This window comes from Leptonychotes weddellii, chromosome 7 (genome assembly GCF_054177405.1).
Source record: "Leptonychotes weddellii isolate Sample4059 chromosome 7, ASM5417740v2, whole genome shotgun sequence".
In the NCBI taxonomy this organism is placed as follows: domain Eukaryota; kingdom Metazoa; phylum Chordata; class Mammalia; order Carnivora; family Phocidae; genus Leptonychotes; species Leptonychotes weddellii.
The window spans coordinates 93,651,764-93,670,208 of record NC_138375.1 but is presented as its reverse complement, the minus strand read 5'-3'; the positions used below and the strand labels follow the sequence as shown (position 1 = coordinate 93,670,208).

At 40.4% G+C, this 18,445-nt stretch overlaps 1 long non-coding RNA gene across 2 annotated transcripts in view; it reads right to left on the bottom strand.

Annotated features, from left to right (window-relative positions):
- LOC115942831 (uncharacterized) overlaps positions 1-18,445 on the bottom strand; it is a 31,280-nt gene that overhangs the window by 7,837 nt on the left and 4,998 nt on the right. For both annotated transcript variants that reach the window (XR_014147148.1, XR_014147149.1), the window contains exons 3-4: positions 15,690-15,861; positions 1,003-1,164 (exon numbers count right to left, since the gene is read on the bottom strand). This is a non-coding gene — a long non-coding RNA (uncharacterized LOC115942831). The remainder of the gene's footprint in view (positions 1-1,002; positions 1,165-15,689; positions 15,862-18,445) is intronic.

Here is an 18,445-nt window from a genome sequence, read left to right as displayed (position 1 = left end):
AGTGAATTCAGTATAAGAATTTGCTGTAAGAGGGGCGCCTGGGTGGCTCAGTTGTTAAGCGCCTGTCGTCGGTTCAGGTCATGATCCCAGCGTTCTGGGATCGAGCCCCGCATCGAGCCCCTCATCGAGCCCCGCATCGGGCTCCCCGCTCGGCGGGAAGCCTGCCTCTCCCCGCTCCACTCCCCCTGCCTGTGCTCCTCTCTCACTGTGTCTCTCTCTGTCAAATAAATAAATAAATTCTTTAAAAAAAAAAAAAAAGAATTTGCTGTAAGAAAGACAAAAACCATATGATTGCATTTATTTGTGGAATCTAAAAAACAAAACCAACAAACCAGAAAGACTCACAAACACAGGGAACAAGCTGTTGGTGGGATGAGCAAAATTGGTGAAGGGGATTAAGAGGTACAAACTTCCAGGTATGGGGGTTCCTGGGTGGCTCAGTTGGTTAAGCATCTGATTTCAGCTCAGGTCATGATCTCAGGGTCCTGGGATCGAGCCCCACATTGGGCTCCCTGCTCGGCAGGAGGCCTGCTTGTGTTCCCTCTCTCGCTGTCTTTCTGTCAAATAAATAAATAAAACCTTTTAAATAAATAAATAAATAAATAATGAAAATAATAATAAAAATAAAACAAAAATTAAAAAAATTCCAGGTATGAAAAAGTCACGGGGATGAAAATAACTTTGTGTGGTGAGAGATGGGGACTACACTTACTATGGTGAACATTACATAATATATAGAATTGTCGAATCACTGTTTTACACCTGGAACTAATATAACATTGTATGTCAACTGTATTTCAAAAATGATAATTTTTTAAAAAGAAGAATTTGCTGTGTACTCTCTTTGGGGGTTGCCTAATAAGGAGAAAGCTCCTGATGGGGGGCTTTGTGCTAGAGAAGAATAGGCAAACCCTGATGGGGGTATGGGGCTGAGAGAGAACATTCAGAAGGACCAGAACCCAAGGGTGTCCTATAATTTAACTTAATTATGGCACTACCTACCTGAAAATTGCATCAGATCCCACAGTTCATGATCAATTATTAACTCCATTTTCTAGTCCCTTTCCCACCTCAGGGGTAGGAGATACGGCTGAAAATTCCAAGCTTCTAATCTTGGGTTGGTCTTTCCAGTGACCAGCTCTCATCCAGGATCCATCCAGGAGCCTTGTTAGAACAAAAGACAGTCCTGTCACCCAGGAAATTCCAAGGGATTTAGTACCCTGTTTCAGGAACTGGGATCAAAGACAAATACTAGAATAAGAGATGCTGCTAACACTCTTACCATTTAGGAAATTATGAGGGTTTTAGGAGCTCTGGTCCAGGAACCAGGGGCAGAGACCAATATATGTTTTCTATTACCTCACAGCACCTTATTTCCACTTTTACTATTTTGCAAAAATACTGCAATATACATCCTTATACATGTCTCCTGGTATAAATATGCAAAAATTTCTTTCAACTAATGTGTATGTACAAATAGAACTGTTGTTTTCATAGTATGCCTCCCTTAAACTTTACAAAATAGTGTTAAATTATTTCTAAAGTGGTTGTACCAACTTACACTCAAACCCACTTCCCAGAGGACATTATTTGACTTTTTTTTACATTTGACATTCTAATGCATGTGAAGTGCTTTCTTGTTTTAGTTTGCGTTTTCCCGATTACTAGTGAGGTTGAGCATCTTTTCATATGCATTTCCAATCTGTAACTTAGATAATTTTTCTATAATTCTATCTGTTTCATATTGATCTGTAGGAGTTTCTTATACATTCTGGAAACCAGTAATTTATTTGATATATCTGAGCTGATTTTTTAATTTTTCACCCACCAGACTGGAAACCAAAATATTGGTAATCCATTCTGTATTATAAAATTCAAGTTATACGGGTATTCTTGTAAGAAAAAAAAAGCCACTTGATTTTCTGATCTAAAAAATTCCTGGGGCACCTGGGTGGTTCAGTCAGTTAAGTGTTTGACTCTTGATTTCAGCTCAGGTCATGGTCTCAGGGTTTTGAGATCAAGTCCCGTGTCGGGCTCCGTGCTGGGCATAGAGTCTGCTTAAGATTCTCTCTCTCCCTCCCTCTCTAAAAATAAATAAATAATTTCTAAAATATTTCTATCTTTGACTCTGATGCACTGAAACTTCTACAAACGGCCAGTTCCTAGAGTGCCTAAGAATATTACAATATAAGGTCCAATAGAACTTGACACAGTGGAAGCATCTTCCCTCAGACTTGTTTTAAACTTTCTGTTATCAGTCAAGGTCCTCCTGTCCCCCAAAAGAGAAACAGATGATACACTCAAATCAGGAAACTTTGAAGAGGTTTTACCAACAGAGGAATTAGTTCCAAAGGGGTGAGTGGGTATAAGGGACCCATGAGAGGTCATGGTAGTGGGACTGTCACCATCCCCAAAAGGAAAAAGAGAAGGCGAGCTTGCCATAACTTCGAACAAGAGAGGGAGGGTAGGGAGTGGGCCATCTAGACAAGAGCAGCAACCTTCTGCTGAGGGACACAGTGGCCCATGGTAACCTCACAGGAAGGAATCAGGGAAATAAAGGCCCTGACCTCATATTCCTCTTTCCTTCCCTTTCATTTCTGCAGAAAGCCAGAGATTTGATGTAATCCATGCAAGACAGCCGGGCAGGTTGGAGAATGGTAGGGGGAAAGGCAGAGAATGAATCTAGAGAGCCATACTGAAGAAATTCAACACCCTGTGTAGCCAAATCATTTCAGGTTCTATCCCATGTGTAGGAAAGGCAGATAACTTAATGAAGTTATAAAGAATTTTGAAACATTTTTCTTTTTTTTCTGAATCTGAGTTAAATCATGAGTTGCTAAGCCAAGAGCTTCAGTCTGAACCCTACAAAGCATAGACTGCACCACACCAGCCTCATATAAAGCGATTTACTGAAGATCAGAAGTGTTGAATAATTCTCAATTCCTTGTAAACCCAAGGGGTCTACTATAAACTTTTAAATGTTAAGGATGACTTTTTGAAATTATATAGGAGAAATTAGAACAAGGCACGGACAGATCAACCATAGGGCCAGATACGTAGTTTATGGAACGCTTCGTCTCCTGTTTTCCATCTTTCATCTCCAACAAGGAGAAGGATTTATCAGACAGGAAATAGTTGAACAAGCATTCAGACGAGAGACCTAAAAGTCCAAACTGGTGGAGGGACTATAAGAGAGCACCTGGGTTCACAACATCAGTACAAACCTCCTGGCCCCAACGAACTACATCCCAGCCTGCTTCCAGTAGGAAGAACGTGATGATAAAAGGAGCCACTATTCATTATCTTTGAAGAATCTTGGGAAATGGGGCAGGGATGAACAATGCAATTCTCAGACAGGTTATCAAACATCACTCTGAACACAGAGAGGATGGGAAACACTTAAACATGCCTAGGAGTCAGGAAGGACAAGTCGTAATTTAATGAATTAATAGAATTTCCTTTCCTTTTTTTTTTTTTTTAACTCTGCCAGACTGGTAAATTAGAGAAAGCAGTCAACACTGTGCTTCAGCATTTTAGCTCGGTGTTTGACAGAGACGCGCACCTTGTGAGCAAGATGGAGTAGTTGATCCAGATAATCACGAAGATAGATGCTAATTATGAATCCATGTCACCCCGGTCTCTAGTGCCATGGGATTCTGTCTCCAGCCTTGTCCTGTTCATTGAGTAGATAGCTGAGTGTACAGCCAGCTTGCTTTTCCTCTTCCTTGAGGACTGGGTGAGGTAGCCAATATATTGAATGGCAGAGTGAAGATTCAAATGCCATAATAATGAGCTAGATTTCACAATAAAAATTCTAATTGAAATAAACATAAACCACTATACCTATATTCTTTAATGCATAAGAACAGAATCAGAAAAACATGCCAATGCTTCAAACTAAACATGAAGAATTTCATCTCTTGCTTTTATTTCTCCCCTCTTCCAAAACCGACCAACACTACAGTAGATGAATGTTTCCTAACAAAAGCATAAATCCAAAGGAACAAAGAGAAGGAGAGAGGAGGAAAAGAGGACAGGAGATGTAGACGATAATTTGAAAAATGGAAAGTGTGGTAACTGAACTGGCAGAACCCACCACTGAAGCATATGCAAACAGGGATACCACTGAGAATGAAGCAAATTCACCTCAAAGAACCCTGGAAAGGCCTAGAACTAGGGGACCCAGCTACTGCAGAAGGGAGTGGTGAAGCGCAGAGTCAAAAGTAGAAGTATATGAAAATATGAATAGAATGAGCTGTTTAGAGGCTCCTGGGTGGCTCAGTTGGTTAAGCATCTGCCTTCGGCTCAGGTCATGATCCCAGGATCCTGGGATGGAGCCTCACATCAGGCTCCCTGCTCGGCGGGGAGCCTGCTTCTCCCTCTTCCTCTGCCTGCCGCTCCTCTGCTTGTGCGCTCTCTCTCACTCTCTCTCTCTCTCTGACAAATAAATAAATAAAATCTTTAACAAAAAAAAAGGAATGAGCTGCTTAGTGAAAGTGCGTTTCCATTCACTGAGGAAGTTTAAGCAGAAGTTGGACAACCACTAATCAAATATTTTATAAAAATAATTCAAGCTCTTGGTAGAAATTTGGCTCCAATGACCTTTAAAGTCCCATCGCCTCTGAAATCCTGTGATTCTAATAATCGTGTAGACAGGCCTCCAATACGTTTTAATAACTTCTGCATGTAGTTCACATGAGTTTCCTATAGGTGGCACTGTGGTATAAGATAAGACAGCAAACAGCACCTCCTGCCGGATTCTTCGAGGCTATGGTAGAGTATATATGGTAATACGTAATACCCAGAATGTTTCGCAATTTAAAAAAAAAAAAAATCAGAAACCTGAACCCATAGATTCAGAACACCTAGGCACAAAAGTCCTAGTGACCCATGAGCCTTTGTGTGCATTAGTTTGTCATCCTTCTCAGCTCTGGCCATCTTATCTCAACTGTGACATTTCTCTTCAATCTATTTGTCGCTCTTGGACAGCAAAATAAGTGATAAAGCAAAGCAACTGTTCCTTCAAATCCCAAGTGTCCTGCTTCATTAAGTGCACCTTTTACCTCAGAGGCCCTGGGAGTGTGGGGCCCTACAAGTTTTATCCCCCTTGATTTAAATAATAATAATGATGTAGGAAAGATGCTGGGGTTCTGAGCCTATGGCCAAGGAAGAATCCTTGAGATGCCTTTGGTGCAAAAAGGTGATTTTATTAAAGCACAGGGGCAGGATCCATAGGCAGAAGGAGCTGCGCTGGGGTCCCGAGGAGTGGCCCATTATATACTTTCACATTGGGAGGGGGGTTAGGGATGGCATAAGTCTCTAAGGAATTTTGGAAGCAAGGTTTCCAGGATCTTGAGGGGGCTAGCCATTGTTAGGAAAAGGTAATTTATTACCACCTAATAAAACCTTAGTCGTGAGACCCTGCAGATATATATCGGTGGGCCATATGCTTGAGGGATGATTGCCAACATGTATCTTGGGGGATAGAGATAAAGGAAGTTTCCAAAGGAATTTTTATATGTTCAAGCAGACTTACAGGATCCTGGCAGTTGGGCTAAGATCACCTTTTGCCCTTAGCAAAGAATTAACATTGAGGCAGCTGAGTCCCTAGAGGAATATCACTCTACCTGTTTCAAGGACTTGACAGCCGGCTGTAGGTAGTAAGGAAATTTTTCTTTTGTCTGTTTCCTACATCAGTAATAATAAATAACAAAACAAAAAACTATTTTTCCAGCACAAGTTCAGACCAGTGCCCCAAATATGATTGTCTGGTTCTCTTCCCTTTCCACAGCTAAAGATTTATGCTTTGCTTCTTACAAACTAATCACTTAATATCTAGCTCTCCCTGACAAATTTTGCTATTCATCAAAGCTGTAAATTTGGTTTCTTTATTTCTCTTACCTGTTTCAGATTTACAAGGTCCATGGGGAATATCTGCTCCTCATCAAGGAATGTCTCCATCAATTCCATAGATTCAAATTACTCTGCTCCTACATTCAGGTCTCAATTCCATGAAAACTTCCTAACGTTAGGAATCTTTTTTTTTAAGAGAGAGTGTGCGAGTGTGCAAGAGCAGGGGGAGGGGCAGAGAAAGAATTCCAAGCAGACTCCATGCTGAGCTTGGAGCCTGACTTGGGGCTGGATCCCACAACCCCAAGATCATGACCCCAGCTGACCAAGAGTTGGCAGCTTAACTGACTGAGCCACCCAGGTGCCCCACATTAGGAATCTATAAAACTGGGGGCACCTGGGTGGCTCAGTTGTTAAGCGTCTGCCTTCAGCTCCGGTCATGATCTCAGGGTCCTGGGATCGAGTCCCGCATCGGGCTCTCTGCTCAGCGGGAAGCCTGCTTCTCCCTCTCCCTCTCCCACTCCCCTTACTTGTGTTCCCTCTCTCGCTCTGTCTCTCTCTGTCAAATAAATAAAATCTTTAAAAAAAAAAAAAGGAATCTATAAAACTGTCAAATACAATCATTTTTGGCATAACTTACTTCTGGGCTTTTCAAACCATCGATTTTTTTTCCCTAAATGCCATTAGTAAACCCCAAAACCCAGACTGCCTTTTTTTATGTTGGGTCTAGTGTACCTGACAAAAAATTAGAAGTTGAGGAGTAAAGAAATTCCACATTCATTCTTTCAGTGATTAGATTTTCAATAGAAATGGTACCTTTGTGGCACCTGGCTGGCTCAGTTAGTAGAGTGAGGTTGTAAGTTCGAGACCCATGTTGTGTGTAGAGATCACTTAAAAAGGAAAGAAAGAGAAGAAATGGCACCTTTGCACCTTATTTCAAGTAAGTGTCCTAACTACCTTGGTCCCCTATAGGCACAGGCCTACCAATATCTGATTGAGTCTGGTTGTTTTGTTTTTTTTCTGTAGCGTCCTCTTTACTAACTAGATCTGAAGAATATGCTGTCATAGCTAACATTTGTCATCTGTCCTAATTCATATACCAACTTTCTAGACTTGGTCTTTCTGTCCTTCTCTGGAGAGAACAGAAATAATTTATTTTATATTTAGAGCAGTTAATAGGTGTTTACAGAAACACCTTTGAATTGTCTCCCGTAAAGAAGGGTAGCACCTGGTTAGGTAGTCCTCCAACTTAATTATCTCTATGGTTTCAAAAATGTTCTCAGCATTTCCAACATTATCTGTGTAAGTGAACACTCATTCCACCTTCATATTACAAAATGGAAAACTCTCGAAGGAATACTATGCATTTGGCCATACAGATTCTAATAAGTTTATTTTGTTTCTAATCATATTCATAGAATATACTTAAGTCCTTAAGCAGCTTATAAAACAGGAGAGTACTCTAGTGATCCTTATGATCTACTGCTATCAAGCAAATTGCAGAGCTTGTCAAAAATGGAAGAATTTAAACTTTGAGGATTCAGATTCAAATTCAGCATTCAAGCTCCCATACAAGCCAAATTCACTAGTGCTGTGATAGAACTATGTGCTGGGTGACCCTCAGGATGAAACAAACCAGGGTCTCTGTCTGCATTTCATGCATTTTGAATACAGATGTGGCTGGTGTAGGGACCAAGGCAGGACACCCCAAGATGGGCCACTCGGGCATGAAGACTATTCTGAGCTGAAAGCAATTGAGACCCTACAGGCTCAAGACAAACTTGTGCCTCTCCCTTAACCACATAGAAGAGTCTAAATGATTCCCAGAATAAGGGTTATTAACAGAGATGAATTTCATCTGAGTGACCCATCTCTCTGGCAGGGCAAGCCTCTAATTACCAAACACCTGCTCTTCTTCTTCTTGTCCTGTGAATTGCATTCCTTCCTTCTAAAGGCCCAGACCCCTATCCCCTTTTCCTTAGTTCAGGATGACATATAGACCTCATTTTGCCTGACTGTCTTTGAAATTCCCATGTCTGTGTGGATTCCCCGTACATTCACCATTAAATTTTATTTCCTCCCGTCTTGTGTCAATTTTATTTTTAGTCCAACTAGAAGGATATTGAAGAGGACAGGGATTCTTGCTCCCGGACATTGGCATCAGACCAGGATGAGGGAGAAGCTTCAATAGCTGATAAAAGAGCTTCTCAAGAAAGAATAAAAGTGTTTGTTTCTAAGGTCACCCCCCCCAAAAAAAAAAATCAACGTGAGCCGATACTTCAAAAAAATTTGCAATAAGATTTAAAACAAACATTAAGCAAAAACAACTTAACAGTTGCTCCAGAATTAGTTTCTCATTAGGGCGCATTGAGGGGTGCTAGGTCTCTGCAAATGTCTACTCAAAAGGCCTCTAAAGATTTCCCCAATTTGTGACCATTAATGATGTTCATCTTCTGGTGTTTCTAGTAAAACTAAAACCAGAATTACGAAGATAATGTTGAGGAGAAAAAATTTCCCTTCTTCCCTTCTAGGTTCTTTGGCTGGCCTAATAATTAAATAGACATAAAAGAGATTCACAGGAGAAAAACAAATTTAATTACATCCATACTGGAGCCCCACAATGATGCAAAACTAAAAGGCAGTCAGACAGTTGAGGCTTATAAATCATCGTCAGATGACGTCAGGCCATGTAGCTAAGTCTCTCTGATGTAAAAAGTTATCTCTGGTTATAGCTCTCTTCCTGGTACAAGCTCCCTGCAGATAAGGGAGACGTAAAAAGTTTTTCCTGAGTCTGTTGGGTCTTGATCACTTTCAGCTCAAAAGAATGTACATGCCAGGGCGCCTGGGTGGCTCAGTTGGTTAAGCATCTGCCTTCAGCTCAGGTCATAATCCCAGGATCCTGGGATGGAGCCTCACATCAGGCTCCCTGCTCGGCGGGAAGCCTGCTTCTTCCTCTCCCACTCCCCCTGCTTGTGTTCCCTCTCTGTCAAATAAATAAATAAATCTTTTAAAAAAATAAAAGAATCTACATGCCAACATGGCACATTTTGGGGTGGCTTATTCAGCTCTCCTTCAATAACAACTTTGACTAGGCTTCTGTACAATTATAGCATATGAAGTGTAATTCTATATAGTATTTTATTGTGGCCTGCTTGGTCAATGTAAACAATTTGGAAAGCTTAATACTGTACAAATATAGTTTTGGGGGATGACTTCTTTAAAAAGAAATCAAGCCCCTGGGGTGCCTGGGTGGCTCAGTCGTTAAGCGTCTGCCTTCAGCTCAGGTCATGATCCCAGGGTCCCGGGATCGAGCCCCACATCGGGCTCCCTGTTCAGCGGGAAGCCTGCTTCTCCTTCTCCCACTCCCCCTGCTTGTGTTCCCTCTCTCGCTGTCTCTCTCTGTCAAATAAATAAATAAAATCTTTAAAAAATAAAATAAAAAGAAATCAAGCCCCTAATAAGCACTGGGTGTTATATATAACTGATGGATTGCTAAACTCTACCCTGAAACTAATAAGACACTATATGTTAACTAACTTGAATTTAAATTTTAAAAAAAGGAAAAGAAATCAAGCACCAAACAAGGATAACACCTCCCTTTATTACTTTTGTTTCCATGAGAAACCAAGATTCAGCTTGACGTACATCAACTTAAAGAAACGACAAGGATTTAACTTCGTATTGTACATGAAGTTAAAACACAATGCAAAGTATACAAGAATCTCTGCGTGTGTTAGGTAGTTTGGTGTCAAGGGAACTTCAAGTTACCTCAGGTACTTGGGGATTTACTGTACATTACGTGTGGAATTAAGAAAAATGGGGGGGATGACTGGCTGGCTCAGACAGTGGAGCATGCAACTCTTGATTTCAGAGTCATGAGTTCAAGCCTCATGTTGGATGTGGAGCCTACTTTAAAAAAAAAAAAATAGGACTCTCAACTACATAGCCAGGCATCATGGGGCCCAGCTGGACAGAAGGCACAGCAGAGCCCGGGGTACGGTTCTCCCAACTGGAAGGCACCAACGCAGCAGCCGCAAAGGACCCCAAATTGCCTCAGTAGCTGTGTTCATTGACTCCCCATCATTATGGAGACTCAGCAGCTCTCTTTGTTTCTCCAGCTCAACTCCTATCAACCAACCACTTCACTCTGAATATCTTTTTCTACATCATGACTTACTTTACTCATAGCTTCTGCTCTGAGTTTAAGGGTTCTACATTCTCTTGGCTCCCCTGTCCTGCCCTCCATCTGGGGAACCCAGATCTGCTTCCATTACCAATTGCTTGTCTCTTTCCCTCCATCACCAGTACAAATTCTTTTTTTTCATTTAAATTCCAGTTAGTTAACAAATAGTATAATATCACTTTTTTTATAAGTAAGCTCTACACCCAATGTGGGTTTGAATCAACACCACAAGATCAAGAGTCGCGTGCTGACTGAGCCAACCCCATACAAATTCTTGAGAGAGAAAACTTGATTGATTTAGCTAGTTACTTAGGCTGCCTCATAGGCCCCAGCCCAACAGTTCTCAAACTTGGTTCTGGAATCACTGGTCAGGTTTATTAAAACACAGATGGCTGCATGCCACCCCCAGAGTCTGTGATTCAGTAGATCTCCAAGGGAGTCCAGTAATTTGCCTTTCTGACAAATCTCCAGGAGATCCTGATGCTTTTGACCTTGAGACCACCCTTTGAAAACCACTGCTGAGCTACAGGTTGATGGGCCTTGGATAAGACTTCCATCAGCAGCCGGCAGGGGCACATATTGAATGGTTTTGAATGTTGAACAACTATGAATAAGGAGCTGACAAGTGCCACTTCCCTCAGCAAGAGGCCCTGGACATGAAACTTTGAGTATGGACTATGAACAGGCAAGCCCCAGTCCAACACTGTCCCCTGTGCTCTTAAGTGAGGCCCAGCATCGATCGTTGAGCGCTACCATGTGCCAAGCCTTCAATATGCTAAGTTAGTGGAAGTACACCACCAGGTAACTTGAACTTGCAATTACCAAGGACGCAGCTAAATCATGTCAATAAGCTCTAAAAAGTCAAGATAAATGTTTTGGTTCCCTTCTGAGTATAAAGACACATCAAAAGAAAACTGCAGGGGCACCTGGGTGGCTCAGTCATTGAGGGTCTGCCTTCAGCTCAGGTCATGATCCCAGAGTCCTGGGATCGAGCCCCGCATCGGGCTCCCTGCTCCGCGGGAGACCTGCTTCTCCCCCTCCCACTCCCCCTGCTTGTGTTCCCTCTCTCGCTGTGTGTCTCTCTGTCAAATAAATAAATAAAATCTTTAAAAAAGAAAAGAAAACTGCAGAAATTCTCCAATCCTATTGTAACGTAAACAGAAGGGTGAGAGGTACATAAGCAGGAAAAGCACGTTCCAACAAAATAATGAAGAAAAAATCATTAGTTATGCAGTACTTAGAAGTTCTCACTCTGCATAAACCGAAGTATATTATGATGAAAACAAAGCAGGCTCTGAGCTCTCAAAACCCAGATGCATGCAAAGGAGTAATGTAATCACCTATGAAAAGAGGTGTTCAGCAGATGTGCTAGAGGCAGGAAAAAGCCGAATATATACTGGTTTTAGTAAAGGTCCTATAGAACCAGCCTGTGAAATGTTTCAGGTGGAAGAGTATGCACAAATTTTTTTTTTTTTCTGGAGAGTGTAGAATCTTGACAGATTGTAGAATCTCTACAAACCTGCTTCCTTCCCTAGTCATTCCAGGTTGCTGTGCTCCTCTCCCTATTCTGGCTTTCTGCAGCAAGTACTCCCTAAATTCACGGAGGATTCTGTTGTATTACACTGTCCTCTAGTGGCTTCAAATAGTTCTCAGCTCCCCTTTTTTTTTTTTTTTTTAGAGAGAGAGAAAGAGAGGAGGGCAGAGGGAGAGGAAGAGAGAGAATCTCAAGCAGGTTTCACGCCCAGCACAGAGCCCGTCACGGGGCTCGATCTCACAACCCTAAAATCATGACCTGAGCCGAAGTCAAGAGTCAGACACTTAACCGACTGAGCCACCCAGGCGCTCCAGCTCATCTCCCTTTTTTATTTTTTTTATTTTTATTTTTTTAAGATTTTATTTATTTATTTGACAGAGAGAGAGAGACAGCGAGAGAGGGAACACAAGCAGGGGGAGTGGGAGAGGGAGAAGCAGGCTTCCTGCAGAGCAAGGAGCCCGATGTGGGGCTCAATCCCAGGACCCTGGGATCATGACCTGAGCCGAAGGCAGACGCTTAACGACTGAGCCACCCAGGCGCCCCTCATCTCCCTTTTTTAAGGGCAGTATTTATCACAGGGCCACCCAGACATATGGTGTTTAACAAATGTCTGTTAAATGGACTGGAATGAATGGCAGAGACCCTAGGACGACCATGACTAGAAAACCTATTTCAGCTGCCATGAGAGAATGGGTACTCAGGTATTTTAGGCTCAGGTTACTTCGCCATCTTCGACTTTCCTTGAAAGTGGATAATGCAATGTAGTTTGCCTTTTGCCTCTCCTACAGGCTAAAGGAAGTCCAGTGTAACTTTTTTGGGTAGTATTTCCTGAGAAAGCAAAAATTCCAAAAATGAGAACTGCAAGTTCTCTATTGATAAGAACAAATACAGAGAGTTGAAGTGTTGACGTTGGTCTCTGTTCCAGAACATGGTGACTGCAAAAGCATTTCAAGTGAGCCTTCACATCTCAGTCATGTTTGAAATGTGAGCAGCTCACTTACTAAATAAGGAAACTAGGTAAGCTTATGGCTCATTAATCTTTCTTTTGCCTCGGCTTGGTATATTGTGTGTTTGGGTTTTGAATTTTTTATTTTTCCCTTATGTAGCCATTGAACAAGTGTTTATTGCTTCTCTTATGTGTAAGGCACCCTGATGATCATTCTGGGGGCGTGGTAGAGGGCGGGAGTGCCAATGGGACATACCCTTGTCTTCAAAGTGCTTACAGTGTGGAGAGAAACCAGAATTCACGCAGATTCTATACCAGCAGTGTTTCAAAGTGACCCAAGAGAGGGGAGCCTGGCTGGTTCAGTCGGTAGAGCATGCAACTCTTGATCTTGGGGTTGTGAGTTTGGGCCCCACGTTGGGTGTAGAGATTACTTAAAAATAAATAAAATCTTTAAAAAAAAAAAACAAGTTCCCCAAGAGAGTGATGGAAAAGTAGTTTTAAGGAGTTCAAAGAAGGAAGAGGTCCTCTCTGAAATAATTTTCTTTGAATGTATGGCACCTGTCATTCCTGACTGAAGACCATTCAACAGCAAACAAACCACAGAGAATTAACAATGACTAAGAGCTGATACCATCTATCTAGAATGAAACTGTAACTAAGGACAAATGCCCCATTCCTGTTCTTCATATAATGAAAATACTACTGGATTTCAACTCAGAAAAAAATATTCACTCAGTAAATATTGGCTCTAAGATACCTTACCAGGTATAGGGAAAGAAAAAAATAAGATATTGACCCTGACCAGAAAGGATATATCATATAGTGGGGGAAAGTTGCTTAAAATTAGCAATCATGCAATGTATCAGAACTGAGAATTTGTGAACAACCCTCCAATTTAAGCTGAGCTATTTTTTGAAGTTTTATTAAAATAATTTATAGGGGCACCTAAGTGGCTCAGTGGGTTAAGTGTCTGCCTTCGGCTCAGGTCATGACCCCCGGGGTCCTGGGATCGAGCCCCATGTCTGGCTCCCTGCTCAGCCGGGAGTCTGCTTCTCCCTCTCCGTCTGCCTTGTGCTCTTTCTCTGTCAAATAAATAAATAAAATAGTTTTTAAATAAATAAATAAATAAAAATAATTTTTAAATACCTGGGTGTTAGTACTGGGTTTATGGGATTTTTTTTAATCTCTTTTTTTGCTGGAAGAAAATATTGGAAAACATTTGTTGACAAAGGAATGGTATTTGCAAAACATAAACAACTCCTACAATCCAGTTTAAAAATACAAATCACCCAACCAAAAATTGGGTGAAATACTCAGACACTTCTCAAAAGAAGACAGAGAATAGCCAATAAGCATGTGGAAAAAGTGCTCAACTTTTTATTAGTCATCAGGGAAATGCAAATTAAATGAAATATCACCAAACATCTATCAGAATGGCCCAACACCAAATGTGGTGTAGGAAGAGCAATCAAAACTCTCATACAAGGTTGGTAGGCTTGTAAAATAAAACTACTTTGGAACACAGTTTGGCATGTTTTTATAAACTTAAAACATATACCTACTCCTAGATACTTACCTGAGAAAAAAAGAAAACACCTGTCTACACAAAGACTTGCCCAAAAATATTTATAGCAGCTTAATTCATAATACCCCAAAACTGGAACAACCTAGGTGTCCACCAGTAAGAAAACGAATAAACTGTGTTATTTCTTACACTGAACACACAGTAACAAAACACACAACCACAAAAAATTATAAATCACTGCTATATACAGCAACACGGATGAATCTCAAAAATATTATGTTGAGCAGAAGTCTTACTCAAAAAAAGAACTCATTGTAGGATTCCATTTATATGAAGTTCTAGAACAGGCAGATCTAATCTATGGTGGAATAAAAATAAAAATAGATGTTTCCTCTGTTGGGTGGAGATGGAGATAGATTGAGAAGGATATGAAGGAATTTTGTGGGGTAATGGTAATATTCCACATCTTGAACAGGGGTTTGAGTTACAAAAATAGATGTATTTGTCAAAACTCAGCAAATGTATACTTAAAATGTGTGTATTTCATTATACAAAAATTTTAAATCAAAGAAAAAATCTGTACACAAATACTGAACTATAATATAGTGCTCAGTATTGTAAACAAATACTGAACTATATATAATAATAATATACATGCTGAAGTATATTTAGAGGAAGTGTATTAGTAACCACTGTTGACTTTGAAATGCATCAAAAAATATAATGGAACGGAGCACCTGGGTGGCCCAGTCAGTTGTAGAGCTGGACTCTTGATTTCAGCTCTGGTCACGATCTCAGGGTCATGAGATTGAGCCCCAAGTGGGCTCAATCCCCTGCTTAAGATTCTCTCTCTCCCTTTCCCTCTGCCCCTCCCCCACTCGAGCACACTTTAAAAACATATATATAAATATATATATCAGTATTGTTGCCAGGTGAACTGGGGAGACCCTGGGACCTCGACCCAGCCAGACCCGAAGGAGTCCCCGAAGGTTCTTGGTCTTGTCACAAGAATGAATTCAAGGACAGACATGCAACAGAGCAGATAAGGGACACATGTGGGTAAGTTTATTAAAGCGAAAAGTACACTCCAGAGATAGGAAAGTGAACAAGGTCCAGAGAGACAGCTGAGTGCCCTGGGGTTGGATTTCTTTTATTGACAGTTGTTAACTAGGGGGTAGAATATTCATTACTTGAGATGGGAAGCAGGGTTTTGGGCTTTTCCTTCCTAACTTGGTCAGGGGTTCCAGTCATGGCATCAGCTACTGGGGGCCTGACTGGTTTGACCCGGCTTCTTGCAGCACGTGCTGCCATGACAGTCTCTGAGTTTCCGGAGAGCTAGCCCGGACTTCCTCATTGCTGACCCCCAGGTATCCTGTTAGAACAAAACTGCCTACTTGAACAGTAAGAGAAAAGATAATTCCTTTAAAAGAAAAACTAAATCAGAAAACAATTCCCATATTCTTGAAAATAAGAGAGAAAAACCGAGAAACATATCAGCAGATGTTAAAACTTAATGGTTAAAAAAAGTTTTAATTAAAATGGCAATGATATACAATTTTTTTAACCATAAAATTGCCCAAATCTTTGCCTTTTTATTTTATTTTATTTTACTTTGAGGGTATCCAAACATACATTCGTAATTTTTAAATACCTTTATAAAGAGGTGCCTGGGTGGCTCAGTCCTTAAGTGTCTGCCTTCGGCTCAGGTCATGATCCCAGGGTCCTAGGATCGAGCTCCACATCGGGCTCCCTGCTCTGCCGGAAGCCTGCTTCTCCCTCTCCCACTCCCCCTGCTTGTGTTCCTGCTCTCGCTGTGTCTCTCTCTGTCAAATAAATAAATAATTTAAAAAATAAAAAAATTAAAATACCTTTATAAAGATTTAATTCATGTACCATCCAATGCGCCTATTGAAAGCATACAATTAAATGGTTTTTAGTATATTCACAGAGTTGTACTACCATCATCACCAATTTTAGAACATTTTTATTGCACCCAAAAGAAACACTACTCATCAGCCATCACTCCCCAACCTTAGGCAATCATTAGCCTACCTTATATATAGTTTTGCCTATTATGGACATTACATATAAATGGAATCATACAATATGTGCTCTTCTATGATTGACTTCTCTCACTTAACACGTTTTCAAGGTTCATCCATGTTGTAGCATCTATGCAAGACTCTTATCAGATATATGGTTGCAAATATTTTTCCTCCTGTTCTGTGAATTATCTTTTCACTTTCTTGATGGTGTCCTTTAAAGCACAAAATATTTAATTCTGATGAAATCTAATTTATCTTTTTCTTTTGTGGGTTGTGCTTTTGATGTAATAGCTAAGAAATCATTACCTAATCCAAGGTCACAAAGATCTACACCTATATTTTATTCTGACTTTATAGTTTTAGCTCTCAAATTTAGATCTTTAAATATTTGGAGTTAATTTTTGCCTGTGGTGTGAGGTAGGGATTCAAATTTATTCTTTTGTATATGAATATCTAGTTGTCCCAACACCATTTATTGTATAGATTATTCATTCTCCACTGAATTATCTTGGCACCCTTGTTCATAATCAATTGAGTGTAAGTATGAGGGTTTCCTCCTAGACTCTCAATTCTACTTCACTGATTTATATATCTATTCTCATGCCAGTGACACACAATTTTTATTACTGTACCTTTGTAGTAAGTTTGGAAATTGGGAATTGTGAGTCCTCCAACATTTTTCTTTTTCAATATTATTTTGGCTAGTTGAGGTCCCTTGAATTTCCATGTAAATTTTAAGATCAGCTTGTCAATTTCTGCAAAAATCCAGTTAGGATTTTTACAGGGTTTGCATTGAACCTGTAAATCAATTTGGGGGATATGGCCACTTCAATTATATTAAATATGAACATGGACACCTTCCGATTTATTTAGGTTTTCTGTAATTGCTTTCAACATGTTTCAGTTTTCAAAACATATCTTTTATATCTCCTATGGTCAAATTTATTCCTAAGTATTTTATTCTTTTGATGCTATTGAAAATGGAATTGTTTTCCTAATTTCATCTTTGGATTGTTCATTACAAATGCATAGAAATGAAATTTATTTTTGTATATTGATCTAGTACCCTGTAGCCTTGCTCAATTTGTTTATTTCTACCAATTTTTTTAGTAGATTCCTCATATTTTCTGTATATAAGATCATGTCATCTGCAAATAGAGGTAGTTTTACTTCTTTCTTTCCAATCTGAATACCTGTTTTCCCATACCCTTGATGATAGTGTGCTATGAATTTTTCTAATTAACTGCTAAATAATATTATTTTCCTTTTTTTAAGATTTTATTTATTTATTTGTCAGAGAGAGAGAGCACAAGCAGGGGGAGCACCAGGCAGAGGGAGAAGCAGGCTCCTCACTGAGCAAGGAGCCTGATGCAGGACTCAATCCCAAGACCCTGGGACCGAAGGCAGACGCTTAACCAACTGAGCCACCCAGGAGTCCCAATAATGTTATCTTCATGGGAAGATGTGGCAGGAATTATGAAGGGACTAAGATTTTACCCTGCTTGCAAACTCACAATTAGCCTGCCACAGTTTCCTGGAAGCTGGCAGAAGTCTAACCAAGACTCCTGGGTCAGAGACAAAGGACTTTGTTAATCACGCAGGCTGCATGAACCTCATGTTTGCATCACTCCGTCCTGCCACCTCCACCTCCAAATCCCATGGGAGTGATGCCGGACAGCCTAGGTAGATGCTAAGCATGCAACTGAGAGTATAGGAAACTCCAATCTTTTTTAAAGAGTCTGCTAGCAAACCTCCCCAACCTTTGTCTTAGAGTGGGACGTTATCCTTATTATCCTGATCAGCAAACAAATCTTCCCCCTGCCCCAAAAGGAGATAACACCTCTGATTTCCTAGGCTGTTTGCTATACAAACAGCCTTGAAAATACAGTCCGTAACAAAGGCTGTCGATGTCTCTGCTGGGAAGACATGCAGAAACAGAAAAGACCTACCGAAATCTGTCTCTAAACAAGATTCTTTTCAGTTTGTTTTCCCCAAAGGGTGTTGCTACCAGTTCAGTTTCTAATCAGTTTGAGAAGAAGGATAATACTGTATTTTCCTCCACTCTAGAATATAATTGGTACTGGCACATGATAGGCATTCAATAAATACTTCCTTTTTGACTACTGAGTGGATGAATGGATAAATGGAAGGATCGATTCCTGAAACACTTGAGGCATAATTACAATGAAACTTCAAGATCCACAATAAAATTCTGATCTGCTAGTTCAAAATGTGTAAATGTGAACTATCTCTCTTCATCTCCTCATCTGCATCCTCCTCATCATACCTGTACATAGTGTTTTTTATTTTTAACTACTCACATTTAATGACTGCTAAAAACATTACACAGAGTCCCTAATGC